The following is an 18,957-nucleotide window of genomic DNA, read 5'->3' on the forward strand; positions in this document are numbered from 1 at the left end:
AGTTTGGGTTTGTGGTCCAATAGCAGTCAGGTTCTGGGCTGAAGTCCAAGCTTCTGTTGTCACAGGAGGTCCTAGGAACCAAGCGTGTTGAAATTCAAGAGTCGTTCTGAGCCAACTCTGCCCCTCACTGGCCCCCGGGATGGCTGGCCCTGGCCCTCACTGGACACTATAATAGGAGAGCTGGTGATGCCCCACCCCGAAGGGAGAGCTGACCCCAGTATTAGGTGTTGGATTCCCGGTTGCTGAGTTGCTCTGTTGCCAATGCAATAAGCCAAATCAAACCGAATTAATAAATCCAGATTTAATAAACAGGGCAATGCAAAGCAGAACAATGCCGGGTGGTTCTCGCAAAGGCAGAAGGCAAAATACGGGAGCCCACGTGGTGGGTCTGTGGGCGGGGTCTTAAACAACCTGAAGGTGGTCTTGACCAGTTCCAGGGGAGGAGCCGCCAATGGCGGACTTTCTCAGGGGCCGGGTCTGGAATGGGAGGAGAGGGACTGGGCAGAGCTTCCCAGCACCCTGCACTCGGGAGAAAGGGCCCCACCTCTCACCACAGGCACAAGAGCATTGGCCCCAGTGGCAAGGGCCTGGGAGAACTGGCTCTGACCTTCACCTGAGGGTGTGGTCTCAATGAGCCAGTCTGGCCAGTTCAACTACCACCCAGACCCACATCCTGGGCCTTGGGTTGGTCCACCCTAACAGCTGCCCCGTCTTTTACCTGCTGGAGTGGGCAAATGGACGAGTCCTACAGAACATAGCTAAGGATCCGCAGGACTCTGGGCAAAGACAGGATATCTGAGAGGAGTGTGGATGAGGGCCCAGCCCAGGGGCCGTGGTATACCAGAAGCCTTGAACCCGCATTTTACAGTGGGATTGATTGGACAAGAGGGGTGTACTGGGAGACACTCCAGTGCCACTAGGATGGGTGAAGAGGGGTTGGAAAGATGGAGGAGTGAGGTGAGGTTTTGTATTTTTGGTTGTTTTGTTTTTAATTAATCTGGGAGGCATACTGCAGGGGTGAGGGATAGATACGGAAAGGACTGAGAGGTGAGCGGGATTGGGGTGTATGATGTGAAATTCCCAAAGAATCAATAAAGAATTATGTTTAAAACCTAAAAACAAAACAAAACAAACAATCAAAAAACCAACCAAACAAACAAACAAAAAACTGGACAGCTTGAGCCTAGGTAGAAAGGACCTTACGTCGTGATTCTCTGGACTCCTGGTGCTGTTAAAGTTGCTGGTATTTCTGTCTGGATTCATCACTCATGCCTCAAGAAGGCACTTTTGTCTTGCCATGCAAAAATTGCCTTTATCCACCAGGGCCCACAGTTTGGACAAAAGAAGGGAAACAAACAGTCTTTAGCCAGATGGCTGGAGAATACTTAGGATGGACTAATCTAACTGCTGGCCAATCCCAACGTAATAACCCAGACTTCAACATAAGCAAATAATTCTTTGTTGGACTACAAAGAGAGGTTTCTATTATAGCCTGTCTAATTTCAAAAACTACTAATATTACAGAAAAAATATTAGCAGGAATCAAGCACGAAATGGGAGAACTGGGAGGAACTGTTCTCCAATAGAGCTACTATAGATTACCTGTTAGTTAAACATAATCTTGGCTGTCAGCAATTTACTAGAATGTGCTGTCTTAATATCTCTGATTTCTCACATACTATTGACAACCAAACTGATGATCTACATAAAGAAATATACAGACTCTCTCAAACAAATTTAGACTGGCCACTGTGACTCAAATGGCTCCCCCTTCACTGACCCTCTTGTATTATTTCTAATTATCATAATCAGGCCCCATGCCCACTAGCGTGCCACTAACTTGATTATCTGTTAGGTAGGCAATTCTAGAATCATTGCTACTCAGTGATATTATTAAGACATACCCCGGTTAAAGATTTGGCAGGGAAACGTAAGGCAAGGGAGAAATGAGGAACCTGCCTGACTCCATTTGCTGTGTTTTTAAAAATAGGTTTCTATTTACTGTGAGAGTTGAGTTTCTATTTCCTGGAACCTGGCCTTCCCCAACCATGACCTTGGTTTTTTTTGGAGAATACTCTTACTACCCTTGGGCCTCCCCGACCCCTCCATAATCACAGGGTGGTATGGGAAGTCCTTCTGTCTATCTGTTGTTTTTATTTGTTAATGAATAAATCTGTTTCAGTCAGTGGCTTAGCAGAAAAGAGCAAGGCAGAAGTTCCAAGCAGATAGAGGAGGAGAGAGTAGGCAGAGTCAGTAAGAAGCCATGTAGTCCTGCCAGAGACAGACTCTGGACGGAAATTTACCTGGTAAGCCACAGCCACATGCAATATACAGATTAATAGAAATGTGTTAATTTAAGATATAAGAAGCTAGCTAGCAATGTGCTTAAGTGATTGGCCAAGCAGTGATTTAATTAGTATAGTTTCTGAGTGATTATTTTGTGTCTGGGCAGCCGGGAATGAACAGGTGGCCTCCCCCAACAACATGGTGGGTGACCACATGATGTTTTTCTTAGGATGTTTTTGTATTCCCTTATTGCCCCATTGTCTCACTTCTGTAAAACTACTCATGGTTTTACTCCTTAAAAGGGACCCAAGAGATATGGATGTGCTGTTGCTCTCTTTAACCCAACTTAGGAGGCAGTTGCTGGCCAGCTTTTGGGTGTACCCCAATAAAAATCAAACTTGCTTCAAATTTGGCTCAAATTGAGGTAGTTATCTTAATTTTGCTGTTGGGATTAAACATAGTGAGCTTTTGTGTTTCTTTTTTCCTATACTCTTATCCACTGAATCTTTTTTTTACTATTTTATGTATATGAGTGATTTGCCTGACTGTATATATGTACAGGATATGCCAACAGAGGTCAGGAGAGGGTGTTGGATGCCCTGCAACTGCAGTTAAAAGTGGTTTGAGCTGCCATGTAAGTGCTGGGAACCAAACTGGGTCCTCTGCAAGAGTAGCAAGGGATCCTAACTGCTGAGCCATCTCTCTAGTCCTCTTATCCACCAAATTGTATAAAAAAGAAAATTCTCACAAGAGGAAAGGTTAAGGGTGACTGCAGATACATGCTCCATTTTTGTATCCATTCTGTTGATGAATGGGCCATTTCTGGTTTGGTAAAGCGCTGAGCAAAGTCTCTCTACTCATGGTTTTATGTCATGCTCTCAATAGTGCACTTGAGGGACAGAAGGTTTTAATTTTATTAAAGCCTCATCTGCAACTTATCTCTTATGGTTGATTGATTTGTGTCCTAATTACATGTGATTTTGCTCACTTCAACACCATAAGTATATTTCCTTTTTTTAAATTTTACATCTGGGCTGCAGGTTCCCCTCCCTTATCTCTCCCCCAAGTCTCTCCCTGATACCCCACCTCAGTCCTGCCCCCTTCCACTCTCTTCTGTTTCTATTTAGAAAAGGGGGTGTTCCCATCCCTCCCTCTCATAGTCCACTCACGAAATCTCTTCTGTTTCCCCTTCCCGGGAAGATCTGGGTGTCCCCCACCATGAACCCTCCTTATTACCTTGTCTCTCTGGGTCTATGAATTGTAACATAGTTATCATTTATTTTACAGCTAATAATCACTTATGAGCAAGTGCACACCGTGTTTGTCTTTCTGGGTCTGGATTACCTCACTTGAACTTTAGACTTTCAAATAAGTTTGAGACTGTTATAAACTATGGGGATGTTTGAAGTTGAACTGAATGCTTTTTTTGCATGGATATCAACAAAACATAGCATATCAAATTGCAGTAACACTAAGAACCTCCCCACATATTAAGAATGGGTGAGGTGACCTGGTACAAGGAATAAGGTTCCAAAAGTCATCAGAAGATTCAGAGACAACCCTTGCTCCCACTGTTAGGAATCCAACACAAAGACCAAGCTACACAACTGTAACACATATGCAGAGGACCTATATCAGTCCTATGCAGACTTTCTGGTTGTTGGTTCGGTTTCTGTGAGCCCCTATGAGCCCAGACTAGTTGACTCTGTGGGTTTCCTGTGGTGTCCTAGGCACCTCTGGTTCCCACAATTCTTCTCCCCATCTTCTGGAAGACTCCCCTACCTCCACCTAATGTTTGGGTGTGTAGTCTGCACCTGTTTCCATGCATTCAGGGTTCTCTAGAGCCACAGAATTTATGAAATGAATCTCTCTCTCTCTCTCTCTCTCTCTCTCTCTCTCTCTCTCTCTCTCTCTCTTTCTCTCTCTCTCCCTTTCTTTTCATATGTGAGTGTGTGTGTGTCTCTGTGTGTGTGTCTGTGTGTCTGTGTGTCTGTGTGAATTGATTGGAATAATTTATAGGCTGCAGTCCAACAATAGCTAACTGTGACTGGAATGTTCAAGAATCTAGAGTTGCTCAGTCCTACAAGGTTGTATGTCTCAGCAGCTCTTCTGTATATTCTCGAACCCTAAAGAAGTTGGCTCCAATGCCAGTGAAGGAATGGCTGTGCTGACAAGGTGAGGGCAAGCAGGCAAAGAATGAACCATTCTTTCTTCCATTGTCTTTATATAGGCTTCCAACAGAAGGTGTGGCCCAGATTAAAAGCGTGCCTTCCAGCCTCAAAGTCTGGATTAAAGGTGTGTGTTATCCAGTCTCAAGGTCCAGATCAAAGGCATGCTATCTTCTGGCCTCAAGGTTGGGATCACAGGTGTGACCTCCATTTATATATTATTGTTCATTCCAAATATAGACAAATTGACAATCAAGAATAGATATCACACTGGATGAAGCCTCTCTGATGACAGTTGGGCTAGGCACCAATTATGAGTATTGCAGAATATCATTAGGCATCATTATATTGACATTTTTCCCTCCAGTCATGTTTGGTTCTATCCAAGGTCTCTGTGTCATCCATCTTGTGTGTTCCAGTGCTCTAGGCAGTGTTGGGGATGGGCTTACTCTCCTGACCAGCTATATTGGATTGTTTAGGTCTTACTGTTGTAGGATAGCTGGGGTCTGGTGATGCCATGTTGCCCTTTCTGTTTTGATTATGTTGTTACACTGTGTTTAGTCATCTGGATTTGGGATGATTATAGGACCTAGGTGTTGATTCCTCTGTTTGTGTTTGTTGGATAGGTGTTTTGTTCCTTGTTTTCTCTCTCCTCTGTTGTCTTCTGGCCTAAGTGGTCAAGGGTTCTTGTGACTAGCAAGTCTTCAGGTCTAATTGGGTGTCTACACTGGGGTTTTAGGGGCCTACAAAACATCTGGGGTTTTGGGTGCCAATGTTGCTTCTGTGGTTCCAAGTACCAGTATGGCTTCTGGGGTTCTGGGTACTTGCTTGGCCTCTGGAATTTCTAGTACAGTGTGTAGCAGAAGTTTTCTATTAGGACTGGAGTCCCTAGATCTGGTCTGGCCTTTGGTAAAGCCAAAGTCTTCTTCCAAAGTTGTGGGCCAGAATATGAAGCTGGGGAAGGGATGCAGTCTGGGGTTGTTGGGTAGGAATCATGGAGTATTAGCACACAGTGGACATATCTTACCTGTAGTCCCTAGATCCAGTCTGGCCTCTGATAATGCTTAAGTCTTCTTCCAAAGTTGTAGGCTAGGATATGGATATTCTCTTATTTTTAATTAAAAATTTAAATAACATCTGGTGGTGATGGGACATGCCTTTTAGTTCCAGTACTTGGGAGACAGAGGCAGGTGGACCTCTGAATTGAAGGCCAGTCTGGTCTAAATAGTGAATTCTAGGACAGCCAGGGCTACTCAGAGAAACCCTGTCTTGGAGGAATAAAAAAGAAAGGAAGAAAGAAAGGAAGGAAGAGAAGGAGGGAGGGAAGGAGGGAGGGAGGGAAGGAGGGAAGGAGGAAGGAAGGAAGGAAATATTAAAAAATGAATTGAAAAAAATTAAACACCACATAAAAAACGTAACAGGTATACATGAGAATATGGCAATATGTTTTTATCTACTTGTACTCTTACATATTTTAGTTTATGAATAAGGTCTTACTATGTAGCACAGGCTAGTCTGCAAGTCATCATATGGCCTGAGCTCACCCAGACACCCAGGTGCTGGGATCACAGCCTTGCATGACATGTCTTTATTAACCAATGCTAATAAACATATTCACAGCATACAGAGGGGAATCCCACATCATCTCCCCTTTTCTGCCTAAATAAAAAGGAAAGCTTTAACTTTAACATAGTAAAATTACACATACAAAACAGTTAAGCAAAAATTAAAGTTACAGTATTCAGTCCATTTACATTTGGCAAATTGAGGAAAATACTCTATCATCTATCCTATCTTTGTAAATCTAAAGTTTTATATCTAATTTATCTTTTATCATAACTAAGGAACACTATAACTCTCTGCCTTCAACTCCATCAAAGACTCCAGAAGGATATATTACCTAAGTAAACAGGAAGTGCATTGTAAGCAACCCCCCAAAACTCTAGGATTGACAGAGACATCTCACTGTCTGGACAGTCACTTGAAGTTCTTCTGTAAAATTGGGGCATTCATCAGCCTACAGTCCCATATATCTGGCAGACTTTTCTATGAAGCAAGAAATTTGAAGATCTCTTATGCTTTGTAATGGCAAAGTTCATCAGTTGCTTTCTTCTGTGTCCTGCGGAATGTCTGGCAGTTTTTTCTGTGAAGCAGGAACTCTGAAGGACCATTCCATCTTTTGGAAAGTTCAGCAGTCACTCTTCTGTGGGTCCTGCATGTCCAGTTCATACAGCATACCATCAAGAAGTCCAGGCAAGAACAGTTTCTTATCCAAATGGCTATCCTTGTCACATTGAAGGCAAATTCCATAATGAGTTTCTTCAGTGCCCATCAACCTCTCTGAAGTAATTGATGCTGCCAGAAGCAGATGTGTCTCACTGTCAAGAAAAGTCTAACTTCTTTTAAATGTCATATTCTGTAGGTTCTGAAAGGGATGAAGAATACCTATCTATTTGAAATATATCCCTGTACATCTAGAAACCCTAACATAATTAAAAGTTTGATTATTTTAGATGATAGTATTTTTAATTATACATTACATTTTTAAATGAGCTGCACAAAATAATACCTTAAACAAGAGCATAAATACATATATACAGTGTAACAAAATTGACCTTAAATATGTATTAATAGACCAAGATCCATACCAATGCAAAGTATTCATCTCTATATCACCCCCCCTTTTATAAGAAACTGAGCGTGACCATTAATCAGTTACAATCAGCCCCTTTTAAATGAAAATAAACATTTATAAACAATCATTTTGGGAATTTGGGTGTAGTTTTCTCCAAACTGCTTCCTTCTGTTTGTTGTGTAAAGCATTTTTAGGGTTCACAGAGACCTTTCAGATGATCTTGTTCCATCAAACCACATAAGCCTGGAAGGAATCCACAGGATCCCATCCTCTGTAGAAGCAAAATCAGAACCTCTTTTCCAAAGTAACATATCCTTAGACTCAAATTTTGAAGTCAAGATACCTTTATGTTGGTAATCATTTTCTGACCAGAAGTGCCTTTTTAAAATTTTTTTGAAATGTTAAGCAGGTGAGGCTAGAATTAACCCACTGCAGCTTTGCCTATTGGCTCTGCCCAGTCCAACATGGTGGAGGTATATTCACTGCCTCTGCTAGCCATGCTCATTGCCCCAGCTCTAGGGACTCAGCTATAAGCAACTTGTAGCACTCTGCTCACAAACCCCATTTAAGTGTTCAGTAGCAAGACCTCCCAAAAGTTCATGCTACCAATATAAACCAGAAAAGCCTTCTCTTAAAGGAGCCGTGCCTCTGATTACCACCAGCAAACATAGCCTATCTGAAAAAAGAAATGCTGCAATTGGCTCCCATTTTTGTAAGTCTAGAAGCCTATCTTAAGGTATTATGTAGATCCATTCCCCAGACAGTGGGTGCCATTTTGTACAGGAAGACTGCTTGTTTGTTTCCCAGCTGCCCAGACCTGAATAATCATACAGAAACTATATTAATTACAACACTGTTTGGTGTATTTCTAGCTAGCTCTTATATCTTAAATTAACCCATTTCTATTATTTTGTATTTTGCCATGAGGTTTGTGGTTTGTTACCTCTTGCTTCTTGGGCGGCTACATGGCATCTGACTGCTTTGGCAGCTCATGGTGTCTCCTTGGCTCCACATACTCTCTATATATCTCTTCCAGCCTGGCTATATTCTGCCCTGCCATAGGCCAAACTATCTTTTTTATTTACCAATTGGTAATAAAACATATTCACAGCATACAGAGGGGAATCCCACATTAGGATGATATATCAATTTGGAGAGAATGGACATATTAACAGCCCCAGCACTTGAGAGGCAGAGACAGATAGATCTCTGTGAGTTTGAGGTCAGCCTGGTCTACAGAGAAAGTCCTGGGGTAGCCATGTTGGTTATACAGAGAATCCTCAGTGGTTACATAGAGAAACTGTCATGGAAAATGAAATAAAACTCAAAATAAGTAAATAAGAAGAATCTGAGTTTGGATTTAATCCCAATATTCAGGAGGCAGATCTCCGAGTTCAAGGACAGCCTGGTGTATAGAGTGAGTTCTAGGACAGTCAGGACTACATCAAGAAACCCTGGCTTGAAACAAACAAACAAACAAAACAAAAACAAACAAACATAAAAGAATCTGAAATTAAGATGCCTCACACACACACACACACACACACACACACACACACACACACCACAAAATAACAGGCATGTTACACACCTACAAACCTAGTGCTAGGGAAATAAAGACAGGGTCATCCCTAGAGCTCCCTACCAATCTAATCCAATCAATGAACTCCAGGTTCAGTGAGAGGCCTTATCTCAAAAAATAAAATAGAGGCCCAGCAAGATAGTTCAGCACATAAAAGTCCTTGTAAAGTACTTGTTTCACAAGCCTGATGATCTGAATTTGATCCCCAAATCCCTCAAGGGGAGTCCCAACTCCACCAAAGTATCCTTAATCTCTACCTGTGTGTCATGTTACAGATGTACCCACATGCCACATGTCATACCCGTACACAATAATAACAAATATAATTAAAAAATAAACAGTCATGTATGGTGGCACAGGCTTTTAATCCCAGCCCCGAGGAGGCAATAAGATCTGTATGAGTTGGAGGCCAGCCTGATCTGCATAGCAAGTTTCAAGACTACAAAGATAGTCTTTGGTTTTAGTTCCAAAACCCAAAGATAAATAAATAAAATAAGATGGGGAGTGATAGAGGAGGGCAACTGATGTTGACCTCTGACTTACACACACACTCACACATACACACATGTATACACACACACACTCACACACAAACACATGTGTATATACGCACATATGTGTATACACACGTGTACACACATACACATGTATACTTACACATGCACACATGTACATACACTCATACACACATGTACACACATACACATATGTATATGCACACACTCACACACATACACACGTGTCCACCCCTACCCACACACCCCCTAATGAAATTTTAAGAACTTAAATGAATTTTATGCTTCCCTCTGATGATCTATAGATCTATGTGACAACTACCTTTGCCATTGAGGCATCTTGATTCACTTCCCACATTTTCCCTTCTGCCTTCCGTTGAACAATTGTGCAGGCTTAATCTTCCAGACAGTTAAGTTGTTGGTGCAGCAAGCAATAATTCTTGCCTCCTTCCTGATGTGTGCATCCTATTTCCCCAGTAGCTAAGATCACTTTTGATGTGACTGTGCCAATTTTTAAAAATTGCTCCATTTTTGATAGACCTATCGGCACAGTCCTAACTCTGGTCTTTATTACATCTCTCTGGGCTGTGTCTTATAGAAATTAAGAGATAGGCAAAGTATGATTTACAAACCACATGGTTTACAGTCACACAAAAGAAATTTATCTCAGGCTCATAATTCTTATTGAAGAGGAGCATACCGTGTACACACTTCCTAGGGGATCTACTCCATGGATAAGGGACATTATCACACAGTACATGAAACACTAAAATCACTGACAAGTAGTTGCTCAGTTAGGAGAAGAAGCAAGCAGGCAGGTCTCTGGAATGTCAAGTCTCATTAAAGCTTCTGGTTTATCTTCATATGAGTGGTTCTTGGAAGAAGGTTGGCTTAAATACCACAGTGAAGATCCATGACATCACATAGGTCTATGATGCTAGAGGAAGAGTTAGGTAGACCTTCTACAGCCTGATCTCTTTGTATGTAAACTGGCTGACAGCACAGCCTGTTCCTGCATACACTCTTGGTCTTTGGAGAAGCCATCTGGAAGTGTAACCTTGTCATCTCATAAGCATCCCGAGTAACAAATCAAACTATTGAGCTCGTATGTATTTTAACAACCAATGGCAGAATTCAGTTACTTACATGCATCTGATAAAATTGAACACCATATTCATATGGTGGTTTGAATGAGAATAGCCCTCCATATGCTCATAAATTTGCAGATTTGAATACTTGGTCAGCAGGGAGTGGCACTACTTGAAAGGGATTAGGAGGTGTGGCCTTGTTGGAAGGTGTTTATCCTGAGATAAATTTATTTTGTGTGACTATAAACCATGTGATTTGTAAATCATACTTTGCCTATCTCTTAATTTCTATAAGACACAGCCCAGAGAGATGTAATAAAGACCAGAGTTAGGACTGTGCCGATAGGTCTATCAAAAATGGAGCAATTTTTAAAAATCGGCACAGTCACATCAAAAGTGATCTTAGTTACTGGGGAAATAGGATGCACACATCAGGATGTCACTGAAGGTGGGCTTTAGGGATTTAAAAGCTCAACCCAGGTCCAGTGTTTCTCCCTGCTGCATTTAGCTCCAAATATAGAACTCTCAGCTACTTCTCCAGTACCAGAGCTGCTTGCATGGTTTCCCATCATGACGATAATGGACTAAACCTCTGAAACTCTAACCAAGCCCCAATTAAATGCTTTTCTTTATAAGAGTTGCCTTGGTCATGGTGTCTCTTCAGAGCATTAAAACACTGACTAAGACAATTCCCAAAGGAATGGGGAATTCAAATTCTCTACCATGGGGTCCTTTACCTATGTCCATTCTTAAACAAAATGTTAAAACTATAAAAAGCATTAGATAGCAACCTATGAGAGCATTAGATTCTGAAAGCCTCAGAATGCTGTACTCAGTTCTTCTTTCCCCGTCCTGGCTGCCTTTTCTTGGTGATAACTGTTTGAGTCAGTTCTGTGATTACTTTACTTCTGTGCACAGAACATTCCAGAAAATGCAGACACCTTCAGTTAGCATTCAAGGTACAGTTGTAGCATGGTATGAGACAAACGGATAGGGATGGGCTTTGGAAAGAGCATGGGACAGGGGCAGAGCTGATGTGGACAATGTCAGGGTCCTGGTGTGTCTGCCTAGCAAGAGACAGCCAATCCCCAGTGCTGTGAGCTGGAGAGTGATGGCAGAGAGTAACAGCGGGTCAGGGACAAAGGCAGGCTGGGAAACTCGATTTCTGGGGGAGAGCCTCTTGAAAGACAGGAATCATTTCCCACTGGTTTTAATAGAGCATTGTTTTCTGCTTCAGTCTATCTTTCTAATTTAATGCCACACCATTGCTTTTGACAAACTCAGTTAAGCTTAACCACTTTTCACATAATTTCTGACTGTGAGAGTTCCAATTATGTACACTTTGCCTCGGGCACTTGAAGATGATCCTTTGTACCAAATACCTGCTGGTCGTAAATGTCAGTTCTCTACTTGATCCACACTCAGCATGAGGTTGGCCGAGTTCTTTATACACATTATTATTAGTATTGTTATTTTATTATTAATGTGTGCATGATGTTGACTGTGTGTGTGTGCATGCACATGCACCATGCATGCCTGTATGAAGATCAGAGGACAACCACTGCTTTGGTTACCCCAGCACAGAATTATCTAGGAATGGTGCACACTTGTAATCCCAGCATTTGATAAGTACAGAAAGGCAGTTTCGGAGTTTAAGGTCATCCTAGGGAGTTAGGGGACAGCCTGGGCTGCATGAGACCCTATTCCAAAAAAAAAAAAAAAAATGATTTTTCCCCCTGAAAAAAACCTAGAGCAACTTGAATTGCTTCAGCCTTGGATTCCCAAAGCTTCTGGAGCAGTAATGGGAACCATGGCTGTAAATAGGCATGAAGGGATGTGCTAGTGTCATAGAAAGACAATGGTCTCTGTTTTGGTTAGGGGTTTTGTTTTGTTTTGGGGGTTTTTTGTTTTTGTTTTGTTTTTTGTTTTTCGAGACAGGGTTTCTCTGTAGCATTGGAGCCTGTCCTGGAACTAGCTCTTGTAGACCAGGCTGGCCTCAAACTCACAAAGATCTGCCTGCCTCTGCCTCCCGAGTGCTGGGATTAAAGGTGTGCGCCACCACAGCCTGGCTTTGATTAGGGTTTATGTTGTGAAGAAAGACCATGAGCACAGCAACTCCTATAAAAGAAAATATTTTCTTGGGGCTGGCTTACAGCTCAGCTGTTAGTTCATTGCCATCATTGCAAGGAGCATGGCAGCAGGCGGACATGGTGCTGGAGTAGGAACCAAGAGTTCTACATCCAGACGGGCAAGCAGCAGGCAGAGAGACTGACACTCGCCCTGGCTTGAACTTCTGAAACCTCTAAGCCCACCCCCAGTGACACACTTTCTCCAACAAGGCCACACCTACTTGAACTAAGCCACACCTCCGATAATGCCACTCCCTATGAGCCTATGAGGGACATTTTTATTCAAACCACCACAGGTTCCATTTCTAACTTGTTCTTCTTTTAATATAACCATTTGACTTATCTGTTTTTATTAGTGGCAAGCTACTATGTAACGTAGTTGAAAGTGAATACAACTCATCACTTTTCGGTTGATTGTTTTAATTTTGTGCTGTTTTCATGCAGAACCTTGTCTTGGAGCTTGGGTTAGGATAGTCTCTGTACATAGTCCAGATTGGTCTTGAACTCATGATTCTTCTTCCCAAGCTCCTCAAGTGCTGGGATTACAGGTGTGCAGCACCAAGTTCAGCTCCATCACTGCCTTTTTGAGAAGACTTTTTATTCTAGGTCTTCTTCAAATTCAATTTATGAGATGATTCTTTGCAATTTAAATGCAAATATATCTATAAGTCCATGCCACATTTTATCTTCTAAGAAATTACTCTGCCATCTCTGGAACCCTTAACTGTCTCCTGGCTATGGCTTTCATGTCTCCCAAAACTTCCTGGGAAAAGTCTTATTCTCAGGGTGGCATTATTGGACGATGGTAGGACTTTGGGAGGGAGATCTAGTGACTGATCTTTTAGCTCACGGGAAGCATGCCCCAGAAGGAATGTGGAGCCTCCAACTCCTTCCTCTTTATTCACGGCTGGGATGCAGGCGGGCTTACTCTGTCATATGCTGCCATGGTAATGTTACTTCACCAAAGACTCAATGGAATCAACTGGTTATGGACTAGAACCTTTTCTTCTTTCTAAGATAATTATCTCAGGTGTTTCATGATGATATCGGAAAGTTGCTTACCACAGTCACCCAACCTGTAATATGTCCTTCCAGTATCCCGTTATCTGTCTGTTTGAAAAGCATCTCTTCTATGTCTTTATTACAGTATCTAAAAAAAATATAGGGCTGGTTTCCAGGTGTTAGTTGACAGGCACATGTCTTTAATCCCAGCACTCTGGAAGCAGAGGCAGGAGGATCTGGAGTTCAAGGCCAAGCTGGTCTACATAAAGAATTCCAGAACAGCCAGAGCTACACAGAAAAATCCTGTCTCTAAAAAAACCAACAAAACAATCAATCAAACAAACAAAATGAAACAAAAAATATGGAGCTGGTAAGATAGCTCAGTAGATAAAAGCAGTTGGCCCCCAAACCTGAAGTCCTGTGTTTAATCTCTGGGACTCAAGTAAAGGTAGAAGGGAAAAATCAATTCCACTAAGTTAGCCTCTGACCACAAATCATGGCATGTGTGTGTGTGCATGTATACACAGACACACACACAGACACACACACACACACACTCTCTCTCTCTCTCTCTCTCTCACACACACACACACACACACACACACACACACACACCCTTGCAAATAGAAAATAACAAAAAGAAAAGAAAGCAAATTTGAATTTTTTTTAAGTGAATACTCCTGAATCCTATCCAAAACTACAAAATCCACAGAGGTCCAAACAAGTTGATTAACTGGACATGTGACCACTGCCTTTAGAGCAGCTCATAATCTAATGCAGGCAATGATATAACTTTCCTTGACTCATCCGCAAGAATATCATGATCGCTGGGCAGTGGTGGCACATGCCTTTAGTCCCAGTACTCGGCACTTGAGAGGCAGAGGCAGGCAGATCTCTGTGAGTTCGAGGCCAGCCTTGTCTACAGAGCTAGTACCAGGACAGGCTCCAAAGTTTCACAGAGAAACCCTGTCTCAAAAAAAACCAAACAAATAAAAAAATATGATGATCATTTTTATCAATGGCCTCAATACCCCTCTCCCCAGTAACAATCTTTAACATTTCTGGACAGGTTGTGATAGTGCATGTCTCCAATCCCAGGACTTGAAAAGTGGAGGCAGGAGAATCAGCAGTTCTAAAAATAAAAATGAAAATAAAAATAAAAATGAAAATAAAAATAAAAATAGGCCAATCTTGGTAGTCCACAACACCACACCACAACACCGTCACTAGGGAGGAGGCAGGAAGATTAGGTGTTCAAGATTCAAGGTTATCCTCCCTCTGGTAAGCAGTTCCAGGCCAATCAGGCCTACAGAGAAAGTAAAACCCTTTGTGTACTTGAAAATGAGTTCACGGGGTATGACTTACTCCCAGTGAACCCAAGCTGGCGCCCGCCACCAAATAAAAGGAATCTAATTTGTTTAGAATGTCTACTTCTGGGATGTGTGGGCACCTGGCTCTCCCCACACTGAAGGGAAGGTGTTACCCTTGTGGAAATAAAACAGCCTGGTGACTCATTTGCAGGAGAGAGGTGGTTCCTCTTTATTGCTGCTCACAGCCCAGCAGCAAGCACGCAAGGTCAGTTCAGGTGACACTATCAGCCCCTAGACTTCTCACAATGACAAGCTGTTTCCCCTCACACACAGGCAATCCGGGGGTGCTGCGCTCAAGCCTGGCCTAGATGTAAGCTGAAGGTGCACCCCAAGGTACAGCTCCCCATCACTCTGCACTCACTGACTGTGTGAGAAAGCTGGCCCTGCCCCTGGTATAATTTCCAGTTATAAGTAAGCCCCCCGAATCGGGTTATGTTAGCTTGGGTGTGGGTTTATTGTTGCTGCTTTGCTTTTCTCAGTCTGTAATTACTAGGGAGGACTGTATCCAATATACAGTTAAATCTGAGTTTTCTCACCTACTTGATAACATCTAAATCCATTAGTTTTCTAAAAATTAAAAATTTTGCCAATTGTAGTGGCACCCATCTTTAAATTCTAGCACTCAGGAGGCAGAGGCAGGAGGACCTCTAAGAGTCTGAAGAAAGCTGGTCTATGTAATGAGTTTTAGGACAGCCAGGGCCTCAAAGTAAGATCCTGTCTTAAAAAGAAAAAAAAATTCAAAATTTCAATCTATAGGCTTTCTTTGGATCATAGGCAGAGTTTTAAAATGTATTTAGTAGATTGTAATCTTTTTTCCTTAGCTTCCAATTCTCTTTTTAGACAGAGTTTATAATTCTGTTCATTTATTTGTGGAAATGGAAGGGATCTTTTTTATTCAAATTTTAAATTTCATATTTAAATTCTAATAAATTCCCCAAACTCCAGGACACATTGGGTTCTGTCCTTGCTACCCAGGCAGGATTTCTGCATGGACATAGAATACAAAATAATTACCTTTAATAACTTGGTTTTTTTTTTTTTTCATGAAAAGAGAACAAAAAGTTTGCCTTGCTAGGCTGAGGCAAAGCGATCTTCCTGCCTCTGTCCTGCCCAGTGCTAGGATCGGTTCCGTGCCCCCCCCACCCGCTTCTGTTCTACCTGTTGTTTTTTGTGCAATTGCTTGTGTTTGAAGATGAGGGTCTTACTCAGGCTCCGTCTGAGTTAGAACAATCCTCCCCTTTAACATTTGTCACCGGTCCAAGTGCTTTAAATCCACATCCATAAGCCACCCACCTTGCATGAATTGTGTTGGTGTAATCTGCAGTGACCTTTATTCCGTATCAACTGCATCCTCCCCTGGGCACACCTAGGATCTTTGTTTGTTTGGCTCCACCTCTGATAGTGAATTCCAGTTGCTCTCTGACCACTTGGCCTTTGCCTACCCGAGTGCTCCACCCACCAGATGATTGCCCAGAGGTTCCCTCCAACTCTCAGCCCCTACTGTTTTCACTGATTTCTTTACTGAGCCTGGATCATTGCCACCATATGTGCTTTTACGTTTGCAGGTTCTTAAGTAGCCCAGGCTGGCCTGTAGACCCTAATCCTCCTGCTTTATTTTGCCCTGTCTTCTCTATCTTTGGTCCTCTGCTTCCCAGCTCACCCCCAGCTCCATCTGTCCATTTGTCTTCTTAGGCCCTGCAGTCCTGCTGCCTGAAGAGTACTGATAAATTCTGTAATTGTGGATTATTTGATGCAGTGTTTACCTGGCATGCACAAAGCCCCAGTTTTCACCCTGAGTACCATATAAACTAGGCGTGGAGGTACTTGCCTGTAAGCCCAGCTCCTGAGAGGTGGAGGGAGAAAGATAAGAAATTTGAGGTCATTCTTAGCGACATAATAGTTTATAGGCTAGCCTGGGCTACATGAGATACTGTCCCAAAAATAAAGATGGTGTCTGGGGCCTTGTTGCTCACGCATGAGGACCTGAGTTCAGATCCCCAGCATCCACATTAAAACATGAGCACAGTGGCTTGCATGTGTAACCACAGTACCGAGGAAGCAGAGACAAGAGGATACCTGGGGCTTACTGGCCAGTCAGTCCAGTTGAAGAGGTATCTTCTGGGTCAGTGAGAAAACTTGTCTCAAAACCAAACACTGTAGAAGGAGATACAGGAAGGCACTCAATATCAACCTCTGACCTCCACACACACACAGACAGATGTGCACAAACACTGCACACACAAACATGTACACATGAGCATACATGTGTGCATTCATGCACACACACAGAGAGAGTAATAACAGTCTCTGTCTTCAGTTCCTATTTTTTTTCAAGCTCCAAAGTCCTTTGGTAAACGTTGGGCTACACTTTTTCTTTTAGTCCTCATGAAAGCTATTTGAAACTTCCACCCTCAACCCTTCGACTCTAGTGACCCCTTCCTGACCAGGAGAAGATGCTGGCTGTTTCGCAGGTAGATTCAGAAGGTGGAATGTGACTTAGTATGTACCATTTCCTGCAGCACAGACAAGAAAAGAGAACAAACCACCAAACAACCACAAATAACCAACCATGGCCAAGCGTGGTGGAACACCCTGGAGGCAGAGGCAGAGGAATAACTGTGAGTTCAAGGCTAGCCTGATCTACAGAGTGGGTTTCAGGCCAGAAAGGGCTACATAGTGATCATTTGTCTCACATGTTGAATGAATGAATGAATGAATGAATGAATAACCAGGAAGGAACACCTGCACTTCTGGGACATCAGAGAAGAGAAGCCCTCTTCATGCATGCCTGTGGAGCAGAACCTCCTATAAGTGGCCTTAAGAGAGACACATGTGCCCCTTCCTTTGGCTGACAGATCTTTGAAGCATTAGAGCCTAAGAAATTGGAATTCCCCTAGGAGCCTCCTGCTAGAGCAGATAAAGGCCTGACACTAGCCACAGAAGGAACCAGCCTCAGGAAGAGATTTCTCACGGTTTGACAATGGCTCAGCCAGACTGGAGCTGTGACTGTGTGGGATCCATCATGGCGGGCCCACACCTTGACAAGGACCGCTCAGCTTCATGGTGATAGCTTGCCCTCAGTTGAGCCTGAGACTCTAGAGGATGGAATGGGGTTCACTGGACTTCTTGAAGTTTGCTGGACTTCTTTATTTGTTCTTCTGCCAAATGTCATTAGAGTGAAGCAAAAATCTTCTGCTTTTTACTGGTTCTGGTCTCCCTGGTTGGTCTGCTGAGGATGGGTAGCTGAACCTAGCTTGGGGGTGCCAGAGCACACACCCTGACCTTAATGTCTGCTAACCCTTCAGCATCTTCTTGAAGACTTCATATTGCTTCTGAATGGCCCCAAAACCTTAACAGTTTTCATGGCCAAGGGATGGTCACTTGAAGCCAAATGGTGGTGGTGCACACCTTTAATCCCAGCACTGGGGAGGCAGAGGCAGGCCCATCTCTGTGAGTTTGAGGACAGCCTGGTCTACAGAGCTACTTCAGGACAGTCAATGATACATAAAGAAACTCTGTCTCAAAAATAGATAGATAGATAGATAGATAGATAGATTAGTCTTCTTCCCCAACCAAGTAAATAGCCCTGACATTTCACAATAGACTATTACGACTTCTAGCTGGCATGTATGTTATTGATATCTCTGTAATTCAGCGACATATGAACCTTCCTCTGCTGCTGTTTCTACCTCCCTGATGCTGGGGTTACCCATATGTCCCACCAGTTCCTTCAGGGATGTTGTCGGGGCTATCTCAGTCACAAACAGAGAAAAATTCCCCTCTCACCTCAGTCTCCCCCAAGCCTAGCCTACTTTGGGGCTTGAAAAGTTAGTAGACTGTTGGCAGATGCTTCTGTCCCACTGGGACCTGCAGCCGTTCAGTCCCAAAAAAATCACAGAGGTCTACATTAATCATATTAGCTCAGGCTTCTTATTAACTCTTATAACTTACATTATCCCATTATTGTTATCTGTGTTAGCCACGTGGCTTGGTACAATGAGGTAACAATGAGGGCTGGCTTGCTTGGGGTTTTCTGTCCTGCCCGGTACCCCACAGCTGGCAAGCCCCAAAGAAAATCACACAGAGATCTCTATAAGTTATAAAGCTGATTGGCCCATTTTCTCAGGCTACTTATTGGCTCTTGTAGCTTATATTAACCCATTATTCTGATCTATTTTAACC

This window comes from Arvicola amphibius, chromosome 3 (assembly GCF_903992535.2).
Source record: "Arvicola amphibius chromosome 3, mArvAmp1.2, whole genome shotgun sequence".
Classification (NCBI taxonomy): domain Eukaryota; kingdom Metazoa; phylum Chordata; class Mammalia; order Rodentia; family Cricetidae; genus Arvicola; species Arvicola amphibius.